At 35.1% G+C, this 18,139-nt stretch overlaps 1 protein-coding gene across 3 annotated transcripts in view; it reads right to left on the bottom strand.

Annotated features, from left to right (window-relative positions):
- The window catches only part of KANSL1L (KAT8 regulatory NSL complex subunit 1 like), a 131,728-nt gene that overhangs the window by 24,907 nt on the left and 88,682 nt on the right, over nt 1–18,139 (bottom strand). The window lies entirely within an intron of this gene.

The raw sequence follows: 18,139 nt of genomic DNA, 5'->3' as shown, positions 1-18,139 counted from the left end.
CGTGTTGCTAAATCAAAAAAAGTTATGTTGCTACATTAAGAAATACATACTCTGTTTAAAAATTGGATTTTAAATTATTTTTCCTGGTTATAAAATTAGTATACAAAGAAAAGATCTATACAATAGATAAAATATTTTAAAAATTAATAGAGCTCATTTGTACTTTCCCTCCCCCTTAACCTCTACCTCCTACAATAACATTTGAACTCATTTTGTTTTTCAATGTAACTGATATTTAAAATGCTTATAACAACTGAGATCTTTAGATGCTATCTTTAAATGCTTTCATTTTATAAACTTACATTAGGTTTGTCAACTTTCTTGAGTTTGAGTTTCCTAGCTAACCTTGGCATTTTCTAGGTTTCTACAGCACCTTAGGCATATCTGTGTCTAATACAGCATTCAACTAGACTTCCCCTGGACTGCTATTAGCTCCCTGAAGGTTGGGACTAGAATTTGTTCAATCCTGTATTCCCAGAACCTGACAGTCCCTGACGTATGGCTGAAACTTGAATGCTAACTAACTGAATTTTATCTTAATTTGCTTTAATAAAAATATAAGTGAATACAAATTCTCAAATGCATGTATGTCTGAGACTATTCATTGGGGAAAAAATAGTTTCTGTTAACATATGCTAAAATTTATCATGTAGTGACTTCTGTTTACATTCCATTAGCCAAGCCCTAGGTCAGAAAGTCATACCTAGCTGTAAGGAGGGTTAGAAAATGCAGTCATTCTGAGAGGTCAAGTAAACTGCTAAGTTTTTATAAAAAGATATCACATGTTTATACATGATTATAATAATGTGAGTCATTTCCAAGATTTATTCTAATGATGTTATATGTATATACTTATGGGATCAGTTGCTGTTTCTTACCTTTACAAGATACACTGGTACTCTGGACTCACTCTAGAATTATTTGCCCTTTTATGATATACTTCAGAAAGGTATAAAAAATATTTAAAATTACAAAGAAAAAAATGTGCTAACCTCCCTTTTCCATATATGGATAGAGCATTATGAATAAAAGGTGATAAAATCTGAATATTTACCATATAATTAGTTTTCTCTTGCAATTTTTCCAAATCCAGGAAACCCAATAGCCAATTTGAAACTATCCTAAATAATTATGGAGACAAGTGAGGGGCATTTTTGTTCCCTGCAGAGAAAGTGAAGCCCAGGAGGCTGAAAAGGAATGGATGGAAAAATAAGAGAAAGACCAGGAGATTCTTGCCAATAAAAACTCATATGTCTAGAGGGTGTGATCAACAGTACCATATGCTGCATAAGATTCAAGCAAAATAAAGCTAAAAAGTATCCACTAAACTTTTTAGCTTTAATAATGAAACATTTCATATATACAAAAGTATATAATTTATAGGGAAGCCATAAAAATTCAAAAAGACAACTATACTCACCATCCTATTTCAAGAAACAGAACAATACCAATACCTTTATGCTTTCCCCTCCGACCCCAGCCACATGAGCCTGTGGCAGAAACTGCAACTTTCCTCCCAATACCTGTGCTCTCTTTCTCTTTCTCTCTGTTCTAGAACTCCTGATTTTCAGCTAGGCACATTTCTCAAGCCTCCCTGGATCTAAAAATTACTATACAATAGATACGGTCTAGCCGGAAGACGATGAAGAGAACTCATATGTGCAACTTCCTTTTTAAGGTCACTTACTCCTCCATTCTTCCACATTGCACTTGAAATGTAGCTGTGGCGGTGAGCCACCATAACCACATAGATGAGGAGCTCCAAAGAAGAGGACCCTGGCTTCTAGATAACCATGTAGAACATAACTGTCATGCCTAGGATATTTTCAACCTGTTACAAGAGAAATAAACTTGTATCTTGTTTGACACTATGTGGGGTTTCTGTCAAATGCAGCTGAACCTGTATCTTAACTAACACAATGTGCCTCCTTAATCACATATTTTCTGTCATACTTCCAGAAGTAACTGCTATCCTGAATTTTATCATTTCCTTGATTTCCCTTATAGTTTTTCCACATAAACATATGTAATTCTATATAACTTTTTAAATCTGTATTCTTTAAAATGTATATAGACAGATAATGGTAAACGTATTTGCCTCCTGTATTACCCAACATTATGTACATGCAATTCACCATTCTTCTGTTTTTAAATATCTAGAATGTTTCTCATTTTTTATTATTATGAACAATGCTAATATGAGTATCTTATTTGTCTCCTGGTACATGGGTGTAAGAATTTCTCTAGAGTAGGGGCGCCTGGGTGGCACAGCGGTTAAGCGTCTGCCTCCGGCTCAGGGCGTGATCCCGGCGTTATGGGATCGAGCCCCACATCAGGCTCCTCCACTATGAGCCTGCTTCTTCCTCTCCCACTCCCCCTGCTTGTGTTCCCTCTCTCGCTGGCTGTCTCTATCTCTGTCAAATAAATAAATAAAATCTTTAAAAAAAAAAAATTTCTCTAGAGTATACTGCTAGAAATGGAATTGCTAGGTTAAAAGAACGCACCCACGAATGCACATGTTCAACTTCACTAGAGGATATATTGTATTACAAAGTAGTTGTAACTAAATTTACACTGGAGCAAAGCAGACCTTGGCTCTCACTGCTTTAGATTCACGCCAACAAACATATTGCCAGATTTTATTTCTGCAAATCTCAGAGCATACAAATATTATCTCATGGTTAAAATCTGCATTGTTCTGCTTACTATTTGAGTTGACCACCTTTCCACACCTAAAATTGGCCATTCACTTTTCCTTCTTTTGGGAAATACATATTTTGATGATTTTTCTCTTGGAATGTCTTTTTCTTACTGATTTTTAAAGTTTTCTTTAAACACTCTAAAAAATTACAAATCCTTTGTAGGTTCTATACATTGCTCCCTGTCTGAGCTTCTCTTTTCACTTTCTTTGCAATGTCTTTTGATAACAGATGTCAACTTAAATGTTTCCTTTACATATAGTTTGTACTTTGTATCTTTATGAGGAAGNNTTTCCCTACCTTGAAGTCAAAAGATAATCTTCCCTTTTTTTCCCCCTTAAGTTTTAAGGTTTTGCCTTTTGTATTTAGGTCTTTATCTGAAATTGATTTTTTTGGTGCATGATGTGAATCCAATCTCAATCTAATCTTTTTTCTTATATGGATCATCAACTCACCAAACACCTTTTATCGAACATCCTCTTCCAAATGATTTGCAATGCTACCTGTTATATATGTACCACATTCCATATATGTGTGAGACTATTTCAGGAATCTCTAATTTTGTACCATTTGTGCCTATGCTAATAACCAATATCTTAATTACTACATGTTTACATCTTGATATATTATAGTCCAAGTTTCTCTACCTTCTTCCTCAGGGGTGTCTTGGCTATTATTGGCTTTCACTCTTCTGCATAAGTTTTAGAAACAGCTTAATTTCCACCAAAAACCTGTGGAGCTTTTCTACACTGAATCTGTAAATCAATTAGGAGATTTCCGGTTTTGGTATCATAACTAAAGGTCATCCAATCCATGAATGTAACATATCTCTTCATTTACTTAGATCCTCTTCAATTTCTTTCAATAAAACTTTATAATTTTCTTCTCTAAAAGTCTTCTCATATTTTGTTAGTTGTATTTTTCTAGGTACTTTTATATTATTTTTTGCAATTTTAAAAGGAATTTAAAATTAAAACTGACTTTTATATTTTGAACATACTCCACAACTTTACTAAACTTTCTTATATAACAATGTATTTTCTTTTAGTTTTCTATTATCCAAACATATTATCTACAAATAAATGACAGTTTAGTTTCTTTCACTCGATCCTAATTTTTATCATTATTTAGGAGGTTCCAACCATGCTAGATGGGCTCACCAGTTTGGTAAGGATTAGAAATGACCAAAGAATATATTGTTTTGTTCCATACTTTAAAGGAAATGCTTTTAATTTCTAAGAATTAAGAATGATATGGATTAAGAATAATTCTAGATTCTCTCAATAGATGTAGAAAAAGCATTTGACAAAATACAGCATCCTTTCCTGATTAAAACCCTTCAGAGTGTAGGGACAGAGGGTACATTCCTCAATCTCATAAAAACCATCTATGAAAAGCCTACAGCAAATATCATTCTCAATGGGGAAAAGCTGGAAGACTTTTCCTTAAGATCAGGAACACGACAAGGATACCCACTCTCACCATTATTATTCAACATAGTACTAGAAGTCCTTTCAACAGCAATCAGACAACAAAAAGGGATAAAAGGTATCCAAATCGGCAAAGAAGAAGTCAAACTGTCTCTCTTCGCAGATGACATGATACTCTATATGGAAAACCCAAAAGAATCCACTCCCAAACTATTAGAAGTTATAGAGCAATTCAGTAATGTGGCGGGATACAAAAATCAATGCTCAGAAATCAGCTGCATTTCTATACACGAATAATGAGACTGAAGAAAGAGAAATTAGGGAATCCATCCCATTTACAATAGCAGCAAAAACCATACGTTACCTTGGAATTAACTTAACCAGAGACGTAAAGGACCTATATTCTAGAAACTATAAATCACTCTTGAAAGACATTGAGGAAGACACAAAAAGATGGAAAAATATTCCACGCTCATGGATTGGAAGAATTAAACGTAGTTAAAACATCTATGCTACCCACTGCAATCTATACTTTCAATGCCATCCTGATCAAAATACCAATGACATTTTTCAAAGAACTGGAACAAATAGTCCTTAAATTTGTATGGAACCAGAAAAGGCCCCAAATCGCCAAGGAATTGTTGAAAAGGAAAAACAAAGCTGGGGGCATCACAATGCCGGATTTCGAGCTGTACTACAAAGCTGTGATCACAAAGACAGCATGGTACTGGCACAAAAACAGACACATAGACCAATGGAACAGAATAGAGAACCCAGAAATGGACCCTCGGCTCTTTGGGCAACTAATATTTGATAAAGCAGGGAAAAAACATCCGGAGGAAAAAAGACAGTCTCTTCAATAAATGGTGCTGGGAAAATTGGACAGCTACATGCAAAAGAATGAAACTTGACCACTCTCTCACACCATACACAAAGATAAACTCCAAATGGATGAAAGACCTCGATGTGAGACAGGAATCCATCAAAATTCTAGAGGAGAACATAGGCAGCAACCTCTACGACATCGGCCAAAGCAACCTTTTTCATGACACATCTCCAAAGGCAAGAGAAACAAAAGATAAAATAAACTTATGGGACTTCATCAAGATTAAAAGTTTCTGCACAGCCAAGGAAACAGTCAGAAAAACTAAGAGGCAGCCCACGGAATGGGAGAAGATATTTGCAAATGACACTACAGATAAAAGACTGGTATCCAAGATCTACAAAGAACTTCTCAAACTCAATACACGAGAAACAAATAAACAAATCATAAAATGGGCAGAAGATATGAACAGACACTTTTCCAATGAAGACATACAAATGGCTAACAGACACATGAAAAAATGTTCAAAATCATTAGCCATCAGGGAAATTCAAATCAAAACCACACTAAGATACCACCTTACGCCAGTTAGAATGGCAAAAATTGAGAGGCAAGAAGCAACAAATGTTGGAGAGGATGTGGAGAAAGGGGATCCCTCCTATATTGTTGTTGGGAATGCAAGTTGGTACAGCCACTTTGGAAAACAGTGTGGAGGTCCCTTAAAAAGTTAAAAATTGAGCTACCCTATGATCCAGCCATTGCACTACTGGGTATCTACCCCAAAGATACATAGTGAAGAGAAGGGCCATATGCACCCCAATGTTCATAGCAGCATTGTCCACAATAGCTAAATCGTGGAAGGAGCCAAGATGCCCTTCAACAGATGACTGGATTAAGACGATGTGGTCCATATATACAATGGAATATTACTCAGCTATCAAAAAGAACGATTTCTCAACATTTGCTGCAATATGGACGGCAATGGAGGAGATAATGCTAAGTGAAATAAGTCAAGCAGAGAAAGACAATTATCATATGATTTCTCTCATCTATGGAACATAAGAGCTCGGAAGATCAGTAGGGGAAGAAAGGGATAAAGAAAGGGGGGGTAATGAGAAGGGGGAATGAAGCGTGAGAGACTATGGACTCTGAGAAATAAACTGAGGGCTTCAAAGGGGAGGGGCGTGGGGGAATGGGATAGGCTGGTGATGGGTAGTAAGGAGGGCACATATTGCATGGTGCACTGGGTGTTATATGCAACTAATGAATCATCGAACTTTACATCAGAAACCAGGCATGTACTGTATGGTGACTAACGTAATATAATAAAAAAATATTATTATAAAAAAAGAAAAAAAAGAATAATTGTAGATTTTTGGGGGGGTCATACTCTTTATCAGAATATGTTCACAGGCTGACAAAAGTATTTTTAAAATATATTAATGTTGAATTTAATCATATACTTTTTGTGAACCCGTTGAAATAATTACACATGGTTTTCCTTCTTAAATTTAATAATGTGGTGGATTAATTATATTAATAAAGTTTTAAATGTCAAACCAACCTCAGATTCTTCTTGAAGAATCTTGCTGGGGTTTATCAATTTCTTTTCAAAGAATCACCAATTGATTTGTTCACTTTCTACACTGTATATAAAATTTATTGTATATGTATGTTTGTTTTATAATTCATTGATTCCTATCTTGATTTCTTTGGGATTAATCATATTTATACATTCTTTTACTTTTTAGTGGTTTCCCTAGAGATTATAGTGTACATTTTTAACTTGTTTGCTTTTAGAGAATAACACAAATTATTCCTCTTACCATTTCCTGAAAACAGTGAGACATCAGAATGCTTTAACTCCATTTACCCCTCTTTCTGTATTATTGTTGTTGCCATTTTAATTCTACATATAATCAAAACACTACAATATATTATTACAGTCAAAATTTATATTATCCATTTACTTACCTTTTCTGTTGGTGTTAGCTCCTTCCTACAATTCTGTGTTTCCAGCTAAGATGTTTCTTCTTCCTTTGCTATTATTATACTGTAGATTTGCTGTCAAATTCTCTCCACTTTTATTTATCTGAAACTTTTATATATTATCATTTTTAAAGGATTTTTTTGTGACTACAGAATTCTAGGTTGGATCTAGAAAAAATTCATTTTTCCTGTCAGCATTTTAAGGATACCTTCATTTTCACCTGGCTTCCACTGTTCCTGGTTAATAGTTAAGTCTTATTGTTGCCCTGATTTAAAGTATGTTTTTTACCCTGACTTCTTTTAAAATTTTCTCTGTGTTTTTCATTTTAGCAGGCTTGCCATAATATACCTTTATGTAATTTCTATATATTTGTTCTTTTTGAGGTTCACAGAACTACAGGATTCTACAGGTTAATGTCTCTTTTTAGTTTGGAAATACTCTATTATTGTTTGTTCAAATGTTACTTCTGCCCTATTCTCTCTCTTCTTTCTCCTAGACTCCAAGGACATATATGGTTAGATTTTTTTTTCACTGTCGCACACTCCTCTCTGTTGTGGTTTTTGTATTTTTAAAATTCTTTCTTATCCCTATGCTTCCACTTAGTATTTTATATTAGTAATAAGTCTTTTAGTTTATTAATCCTGACTTCTGCACTTATTTGTAATCTAATTCGTAGTTAAATTCATCTGGTGAGGTATTCATGTCACATGTTTTATTTTTCAGTTTGAAATGTTCATAGAAGTCTCTTTTTAAAAAGTAGACTCCAATTCTGGTGAAACAGTCTATTTGTTTATTTTTTCTACTTGTTCTCTATTTTTAAATAAATAAATCACAGCCATTTTAAAGTTCTTAGCAGCTAAATCCAGTTCCAGAATCACTCGACAGTCTGACGCTACTGTTTTTCCTCCTTAAGACTAGCCATGTGGTCCCATCTTTTACAATGCCTAGTCATTTTTTAAAAGATTTATTTACTTATTGGAGAGAGAGGGAGAGAGAGAGAGAACAAGAGTGGCAAGAGCAGAGGGAGAGAGAATCTCAAGCAGACTCCACGTGGGGTGCAGAGACTGACGGAGAGTTTGATCGCACGACCCTGAGTTCACAACCTGACCGAAACCAAGAGTCCAATGCTCAATCAACTGAGCCACCCAGGCTCCCTGCAATGCCTAGTAATTTTTAACTGAATGCCAAATGGTATTTTTTTTTAAATCAAAAATCTCCAAATGATGTCATCTTTCTTTAGAGAGAGTTCTCTCTCCCTACTCCAAAGTAGATAGAGAGCAGATTTCTCCCTTTTAATCTAACGTGAGTGTTCCTCAGTTAAGTCTGGGTTGCAGCCCTAGTATGGTTAATATATCTGATTTGCTCTTGGCCCTTCAAGGTTTTCAACTAAGTGTTTGACGTATTTTATAAAATTTATCCTGATTATCCAGACCTGAAGATAAAAAGTCTTAAGGGTATACTGACCATCACCCTGCTTTTAAGGGGCTTTTACATTTATGTTTTTAAGTCTCCTGCCCTGTGCAGCCCCAGTATTCAGCAAATGTTGAGAAGAACAATGGTCAAAATGTTCTGAAGTAAAAACTAACCCTGTGATTCAGGTCTCCCAAAATGCCACCAAGAGCATTGCCCATTGCTATCATCTGCTAGCACGTGCACCAAATTTGAAAATTCCTGCCAAAGGTCTAGGGTAAGAGTGGTTGCAAGAAGCCAGCTCTCCCAGGTGTTTCCTTCTCTGAAGACATATGTATGTTAGAGATTCTCCTCTAACCTCTATATTTATTAATCTCTTTTCACATTTTCAAATTCTTATTTCTCTACATCTATTTCATTCACATCTATTCCCCAACACACAATTCTCTCTTCAGTTTTATCTATCCACTTAATCATATTACTAATTAATTTTTTTAAATATTTTTTTCTTTTCTTTTCCTTTTCTTTACTTTTTTTTTTCTTTAAATAATCTCTATACCCATTGTGGGGCTTGACCTCATGATTTCAAGATCAAGAGTCACATGCTCTTCTGACTGAGCCACGCAGGCACCCTCCTAACTTATTCTTCTTAAACATACTGAACTTATTTGGGTGCCTGGGTGGCTCAGTCAGTTAAGCAACTGCCTTTGGCTCAGGTCATGATCCCAGAGAGCCAGGATCGAGTCCCACATTGGGCACTCTCCTCAGCGGGGAGTCTGCTTCTCCCTCTGACCCTTCCCCGTCTCGTGCATTACTTACAGTTAATAGTAATAGTCAGAGGGTGCCTGGGTGACTCAGTTGGTTAAACGTCCAACTTTTGATTTTGGCTCAGGTCATGGTCTTGGGGTCGTGGGATCAAGCCCCACATCAGGCTCCTCTGCCGGGAATCTGCTTCTTCCTCTCCCACTCCCCCTGCTTGTGTTCCCTCTCTCGCTGGCTGTCTCTCTCTCTGTCAAATAAATAAATAAAATCTTTAAAAACAACAACAACATATTGAACTTACTTGATTTCACATTCTGTATACGATAATTATAACATTGGAAGTTTGCCAGCCTGTAACATAAGCTTACCTATCTTAAAACCCAATTTTTGTCTTTTTTTTTTTTTTAAGATTTTATTTATTTATTCGACAGAGATAGAGACAGCCAGTGAGAGAGGGAACACAAGCAGGGGGAGTGGGAGAGGAAGAAGCAGGCTCATAGCGGAAGAGCCTGATGTGGGGCTTGATCCCATAACGCCGGGATCACGCCCTGAGCCGGAGGCAGACGCTTAACTGCTGTGCCACCCAGGCGCCCCCAATTTTTGTCTTTTTAAATAAGTCACATCCGAAGCATAATTTCAGACTTTAAATAAAAGACCTAATCTGTTATTATTAATTCTGTGCAGACACTCTTTTTTCCACTTTTAGCCAGAGCCTAAGGCAGACAAAGGCAAGCTCTTTTTATCTGTGTAGCAGGTTTGAGTTCTAGTTCACCCGTTAACAAAGTGAGTAGCATTTGAAGGCCCTTGGGTTTATACAGGATTTCTAATATGCCTCCTCATATCCTCCAGGTTCTAGGCTTTAGCTCCAGTCTCTCTCAAGACTATTAAACAAAAATTTCTCTCTTTCTCTTTCCCTCCCTCCTTTCTCCTGTCCTTCCTTTTCAGTTCTGAGGATTTCCATTTTTCTAAGTCAGATTAACCATGAATTGTATAAACTTTTTTTTTTTTTTTAACATTTTACATTCTAATATTTTGTATCTGGAGGCTTTCCTAGGAACTATTCCACCACATTGCTGGAATCAGAAGTTCTGCATTAGATCTGGCAACTTTTAAGGTGACTCTGACATTTAAAAAAATATTTCAATAAAATGCTTTTGTTGGTCACTATACTAGTAGGGTGAAGAATGAAATAAGAAACCGGAGACACTGCAGTGCTTCTAAAGGAACCCAACATTTGAAAGAGATAAATACAAACACTTTCAAACTTATTGTGGAGGAAAGAGATTAAACGATAGCTAAATGAGATACACTACTTAAAAAATCAGCTTTGAAAGGAAAAAAGGAATCTCCATTTCTGTCCATGAAGAAGTACAGCTATGCTACTTATATCAAACAACTGTTTTCAGAATTTGGACAACAGGCAGCATATGACTGTTATCCCTGAGAGAAGAAAACAAATGAGGTGATTCTATTCATCTAACAGCTTTCTGCATGGAGGTATGTTCCTAAGATTTTGGCACAAGAAGGGGTTGCAAATAGAGCATGACAATCTACCTGATTTGAAGAGACAGATATTGAAGTCTGGGGAGAGAATGGTAGCTACAATTTGTAGAAGAGAGTGCCCTAAGAGAGGAAGCTATGCAGAGAAAGGGCTACAGAAATCCACAAGGGTGCTTTTTAATAATTTGTGTCAAATAATAATCTACACATGCATGGGATGAAGCAAAAAGGCCAGTCTAAGAACAATTAATTTGGGGGTGGGGGAGGAAGCAAGAAAAAAAGAACAAACAACACATGGGAGAAATAAACAGCAAAATGGTAGATTTAAACCTAACTATATTATAATTATATTAAACGTAAATGGTCTAAATACTCTGCTTAAAGGCAGAAACTTTCAGATTGGATAAAAAAGATCTAAACATATACTGTCTAAACCACTTTAAATATAAAGCATATATAAGTTACAAGTGAAAGTATGGAAACAGATATACCACCCAACCACTAATCATTAAATCAGTATCACTGAAAGTAGATTTCAGGAATATGAACAAACACGTAAGAATAAAAGGGTCAAATCATAAAGACATAAAAATAAAACATCTATGCAGGTACTAACTAAACTTCAAAATATATGAAGCAAAAATGGAAATAACTAAAAAGAGAAATAGACAAATCCACACTTACAATTGGAGATTTGAACCAAATAGGAAGAAAATCAGGAAGGATATAAAAGACTTGACTGGCATTATCGACTAAATAAACCTAATAAACGTTTAAAGAAAACCCCATAAATAAAATAGAATATACACTCTTTTCAAGTATGCATGTAATTTCACCAAGATAGACTATATGACGAGCCATAAAACAAATCTCAATAAATTTAAAAGGACCAAAATCATACACAGTATGGTTTGTAATAACGATGGAATTAAGTAAAAAAACCAGAAAGATATTTGGAAAATCCCCAAATATTTGAAAATCAAACACAATTCAAAATAATCCAGGGTCAAAGAGGAAATCTTAAGAGAAATTAGAAAATATTTTGAATTAAAACATATCAAAAGTTGTAGGATGTTAAAGCAGTGTTCAAAAGGAAAATTATAGCTTTCTATATTATATTAGAAAAGAAGACTGAAAATCAATGTTTTTAAGCTTCTACCTTAAAAGAAGTTAGAAAAAGAGACGGTGGCAAATTAAACCCAACGTAAGCATAATTTACTTATGATACCAATACACCCAGTAGAAGAGCTAGCGTTAAAAGGACTGATAATATTGTGTTGAATATGGAGTAATTTTAACTTTCATACATTGGTAACATGAAATGATACCATCTAAAGACAATGGCATGAAAAGTTGTATATTTATAACTGCTTTACTCCCAAAAACAACCCAAATGCCCAAGAGCTGATGAATGTATAAAAAAATTGTGATATGGTCACAACTATGATATCATACAATGTAATAATATTCTGTTTTACATTCTTTTTTTTTTTAAATAGGCTCCATGCCCAGCATGGAGCCCAACATGGGGCTTGAACTCACAATTCTGAGATCAAGATGTGAGCTCAGATCAGGAGTCAGACAACTAACTGAGCCACCCAGGTGTCCCTGTAACCTCTTTTAATCCTCATTTTCCACTACTATTTCTTTTCACCCCTATTCTAATGTATTTGGGTCTCTTTGTGTGTGTCCGTTATTGTGGAACACATTTTAATATTTAAGTTTACATAAGTGGTATTATCCTAGAGATCTTATTTGGAATCCATTTGTCTGCACTTATGCCAACCCATATACTGCATTATTGTAAATCAGTTTCTGGTAGTCCAACTGCCTATCCATCCTCCCCTCTTTTTTAAAAGTATACTTAGCTATTTATGGATATATGTTTTTAAATAATACATTTCAAAAACTCCAGCAAAAATTTTGACCATAATTACGATTAATTCAGGAAGCTTGAATGTCTCCCACTTATTAAGATACTTTACATCCTGTAATAACTTTAGACTTATTTCTATAGCAATTTTATGTATTCTTTGTTAATTATGAGGTATGTGACAGTCTGCCTTTGGGAATGTATCTGGTTTTATATATTTAATTGGTTATTACTTATGTGGACAAATTATATTTGTTCTAATAATCTGTTGATTCCGTTGGATTTCCTATGTAATTATTTCATCTGAAAATAATGGCAATTTTATCTCATCCCTAGGTTCAAAATAATCTTCCTTCAGAATTTTGGAGACATTGCTCCATTGTCTTCTGGCATCTATAGTCACTGATGATAATTTCAACAGCAGTTCCATTCTTATCCATTGCAAGTCATGTTTCGTTTTTGCAGTTAGTTTTGTTTTCCTTTCAAAAGCTTTAAGGTCTTCCAAACAATGTATTCAAAAATTTCATTAAAATGTGATTAGGTGTAGGCTATTTAACTCTTAATCCTCCTCCTATGTTTTTCCTCCTATGTTTAACCATTTGGATATACTGCAATGTTTCACCTTTAGATCTTTGTATGGCGTCCTTCTTCCTAATGTCAATCAAATCTCTATCTGAATGCCAATTATTTTGAAATGCCTTTGTGAAACTCTCTTATCTAAAAGAGACTACCCTCTTCTCCAGAACTCTATGTCCTTACTTCAGTCAGCTGTTTTTTCCAAAGCACATCATTAAAATTGAGAGAGAGAGAGAGAGAGAGAGGCAGAGGGAGAAGCTCCCTGCAGAGCAAGGAGCCCAATGTGGGACTCGATCCCACCACCCCATGATCATGACCTGAGCCAAAGGCAGACGCTTAACCCACCAAGCCACCCAAGCATCCCTAAATTACTTTAAGGAGTGAAATATCATTCTGATTACAGACTGTCTGTATTAAGGAATCTCTAGTAGAAATAAGTAACTAAATAAGAAGAAAATACAGAATGATTTTATGACTCAGGATGAGGGAAGACTCTGGAACTCTGACTCAAAAACCAGAAGCCATAATATAAAGCTTGATAAATTCACCAATAAAAATTACAAACTTCTCCATGGGGGGTAAAAATTCAAAAGAGTAAGGAAAAACAGGGGAAAAAATACCAGCAAGTCCTAACAAAGGGCAAATTTCTCTAACATATATATTAAGTATATGTGAGAAAAATATATAATAAAATATTTTTCTAATATATATGAAAAACATCTAAAAATCAATAAAAAGGCAACAAATACTCAACAGAAAAGTGGGCAACAGATGTAAGAAGTCAGTTCACAAATAAAAATGTCCCTTAAACATATGCAAAAATGATCAGTCCCATATTAAAATAATGTAAATGGAAACTACACCATGATACCATGTTTCCTACCTATAATATTGGTTTAAAAAAAAAGGCCAAAAGTTTAAAATTTTACTGTGTTATAAACATATGAAGAAACAGGCACTCATACATTGCTGGTAGGAATGAAAACTGTTTCATCTCCATATGGAGGGCAACTTGACAAAAAAAAGAAGAAGAAGAAAGAAAAATAATTTATTAATTTCCTTTTTAAAGATCTATTTATTTATTTCAGAGAGAGAGCATAAGTGGGAGATGGACAGGGAGAGGGAGAGAAAATCTCAAGCAGACTCCACATTGAGTGTGGAGCCCAATGCAGGGCTTGATCTCACAACAAGATCATAACCTGAGCCGAAACCAAGAGTTGGATGCTTAACCAACTGTGCCACCCAGGTGCCCAAGATAACTAAATTTATAAACATACATACTCTGTGACCTAGCAATTCAATTTCTGGGAATCTTTCCAACAGACATACTTACAAACACGTAAGTTGAACTATCTCAACCTGATAATAAGAATGTACGAAAAATCCACTGCTGACATTATAGTCCGTGAAAAAAAAAAAAAAAGACTAAAAACTTCCTACTTATATGAAAAACAAGACCAGGGTGTTCTTGTCTTCTTCACCTTCACTACTGATATTCAATATTATACTGGAACTTCAGTCAGAGCAATCAGGCAAGGAAAAGAAATAAAAGAGATAAAAATTTGAAAGATAGTTATCTATTTGCAGATGAAAAGCTCCTCAATATAGAAGATCCCAAAAACGGGGCGCCTGGTGGCACAGCGGTTAAGCGTCTGCCTTCAGCTCAGGGAGAGATCCCGGCGTTATGGGATCAAGCCCCACATCAGGCTCTTCCGCTAGGAACCTGCTTCTTCCTCTCCCACTCCCCCTGCTAGTGTTCCCTCTCTCGCTGGCTGTCTCTATCTCTGTCAAATAAATAAATAAAATCTTAAAAAAAAAAAAAGATCCCAAAAAGCCCAAAATAAACCCAGTATGGCTATGAAATAAATTCAGCAAAATTACAAGGTACAAGGTCAACAAACAAAAGTCAGCTGCATTTTTATACATCAGCAATAAATAATCCAAAAAGGGAATTAAGAAAACAACTGCATTTGTAATAGCATCCAAAAAAATAAAATACCTTGAAATAAACTGAACCAAGGGGGTTAAAGACTTATACCCTGAAAACTATACAACACTGCTGAAAGAAATTAAAGAGAACATAAATAAATGGAAAGACACCCTATGTGCATGGATTAGAAGACATTACTGTTAAGATGATATATACTGCTATTGTGATTTACAAATTCAACAAATCCCTACCAAAATACCAAGAGCCAAATAGATCCCAATCAAGCTGGAGAAGGGGGATCCTGAGCTCATCTACCACAGACACACCAAGGCCGAAACTATATATACAGAATCTATCTCTGAAAACAATCTGAAGACTAGCCAAACAGCTATTCCACAGTTTAAGATATAAAGGTAAAGCAACATCAAAAAGGATGGGAGGGGCAGAGACATGGTTTAATCACAACCCACACCCTGGCTTGGTACCCACAAATAGGAGGGATACCACAGGCATAAAGGTACTCCCCAAAGAGTAAGAGGTTCAAGCCCCACATCAAGCACCCCATGTCCTGGGAATCTGCACCAAGAAGACAAGCCTTCATGATGTCTGGCTTTGAAAATCAGCAGGGCTTAATTCTGGAAGCTCTGAAAACCAATGAGGCTTATTTCGGGAGAGCCAAAGGGCTATAGGAAACCAAGACTCTGACCCTAAAGAACACACGCACAACCAAGAATACTTTACCTGGCAAGACTGTCATTCAGAAGTGAAGAAGAAATACAGAGAACAAGAAAGGAACAGAGAAGAACTACAAAAACAACATGAAAACAATTAACAAAATAGCAGTAAGTTCATAGCTATCAATAAATACTTTAAATTGAAATGGACTAAATCTTCCAATCAAAGACACAGGGTAAGTGGATGGATTAACAATAAAAAAAGACCTATTACTACCTACAAGAGACTCACTTTAAGCCTAAAGACACATACAGACTGAAAGTGAAGGGATGTTAAAAAATATTCCAACCAAATAAAAATGTATTATTTTTTTCTTTCAGCACTGTAAGTATAGCATGCAAAAAAGTTTCTGCTGAAAAATCAGCTGATGGTCTTATGAGTATTCCCTTGCTTTTCTGTTGTTGCCTTTTAAATTCTCTGTCTTCAGTTTTTACTCTTTTAATTATTGTGTGTCTTGGTGTGGAGCTTGTTGAGCTCGTCTCGTGTGGGGGCTCTCTTTCTTTCCTGGACCTAGATGTCTTTTTCCTTCTCCCAGTTAGGAAAGTAATCCACTATCATTTCTTCAAGTGAGTTTTCTTCCCCTTTCTCCCCCTTATGGACTTCCTACAATTTTAACGTTAGTACGGCTTGATGTTGTTCTAGAGGTCCCTTAAATTATCTTCATTTCTTAAAATTCTCTTGCTCTCTAAAACTGACTCTCTCTCTCAAATAAATAAAATATTTAAAAAAGAAAAAAAGAAGAGGACTCAAAATCAGAAATGGAAGAAAAGTTACAACAGTAGAGAAACACAAAGGATTATAAGAGACTACTACAAACAATTATGCCAACAAATTGTGCCATCAAATTGGACAACTTAAAAGGAATGGAAAAATTCCTATGTGCCATCAAATTGGACAATCTAAAAGAAATGGAAAAATTTCTAGACTAATCGGAAAGAAACAGAAAATCTGAACAGATCAATCATTCCTAATAAAGTTGAATCAGTAACCGAGAAACTTCCAACAAACAAAAGTCCTGGACCAGATAGCTTCACAGATGAATTCTATCAAACATTTAAAGAGTTAGTGTCTATCCTTCTCAAAGTATTCCAAAAAATTGAAGAGGAAGGAATGCTTCCGAATTCATTCTATGAGGCCAGCATTACCCTGATACCAAAACCAGACTAAGACCCTACAAAAAAATTGCAGGACAATATCCCTGATGAACACAGATACAGAAAGTCTCAACAAAATATTAGCAAACCAAATTCAACAATACATTAAAAGGATCATAAATCATGACCAAGTGGGATTTATTCCAGGGATGAAAGGATGGTTCAATATCTATAAATCAATCAGTGTGATACACCACATTACCAAAATTAAAGATAAAAATCATATGACCACCTCAATAGATGAAAAAAAGCCTCTGACAAAATTCAACACCCATTTATGATAAAAAATACTCAACAAAGTAGGTACAGAAGGACTATACCTCAACATAATAAAGACCATATATGACAAACCCACAGCTAACATCATACTCAATCATGAAAAGCTGAAAGCTTTTCCTTTAAGATCAGGAAAAGACAAGGATGCTCGCTCTTGCTATTTTTATTCAACATAGTATTGGAAGTCCTAGCCACAGCAGTCAGACAAAAACAAGAAATAAAAGACATCCAAACTGGTAATAAAGAAGTCAAACTACCACTATTCTGCCATCATGCTGACAACATGACACTATATAGAAAATGCTAAAGATTCCATCAGAAACTATTAGAATAAATGAATTCAGTAAAGTTGCAGGATACAAAATTAGTATACATTTATATACTGTTGTTTCTAAACTACCAGAGCTATCAGAAAGAGAAATTAAGAAAATAATCCCATTTACAATTCCATCAAGAAGAATAAACTACCTAAGAATAAATTTAACTAAGGAGGTGAAAGACCTGTACTCTGAAAACTATAAAACAACAATGAAAGAAACTGAAAATGACACAAATAAATCTAAAGATATACAACATTCACAGATTAGAAGAATTACTATTTTAAAATGTCCGTATTACTCAAATTAATCTACAAATTCAATGTGATTCCCATCAAAATACCAATAGCTTTTCTTACAGAACTGGAACAAATAATCCTAAAATTTGTATGGAAAGACAAAACCCCAAATGGCCAAAGCAATCATGAGAAAGAACAAAGCCTGTAGGTATCATGCATGCAGGTATCAAATGATACTGTAATATCAAATGATCAAAACAGTATAGTAGTGGCACAAAAAACGGATATATAAATCAATGGAATAGAATAGAGGGCCCAAAACACACTTATATAACCAATTAATCTATGACAAAGAAAGCAAGAACACACAATGTAGAAAAAATAGTCTCTTATATAAATGGTACTGGGAAAATTGAACAGGTACA

The sequence above is a fragment of the Ursus maritimus genome, unplaced genomic scaffold (genome assembly GCF_017311325.1).
Source record: "Ursus maritimus isolate PB19 unplaced genomic scaffold, ASM1731132v1 scaffold_1, whole genome shotgun sequence".
NCBI classification, from domain to species: Eukaryota; Metazoa; Chordata; class Mammalia; order Carnivora; family Ursidae; genus Ursus; species Ursus maritimus.
Note: the sequence above shows the minus strand (reverse complement) of the source record. Positions and strands in the feature narration are given on the sequence as shown.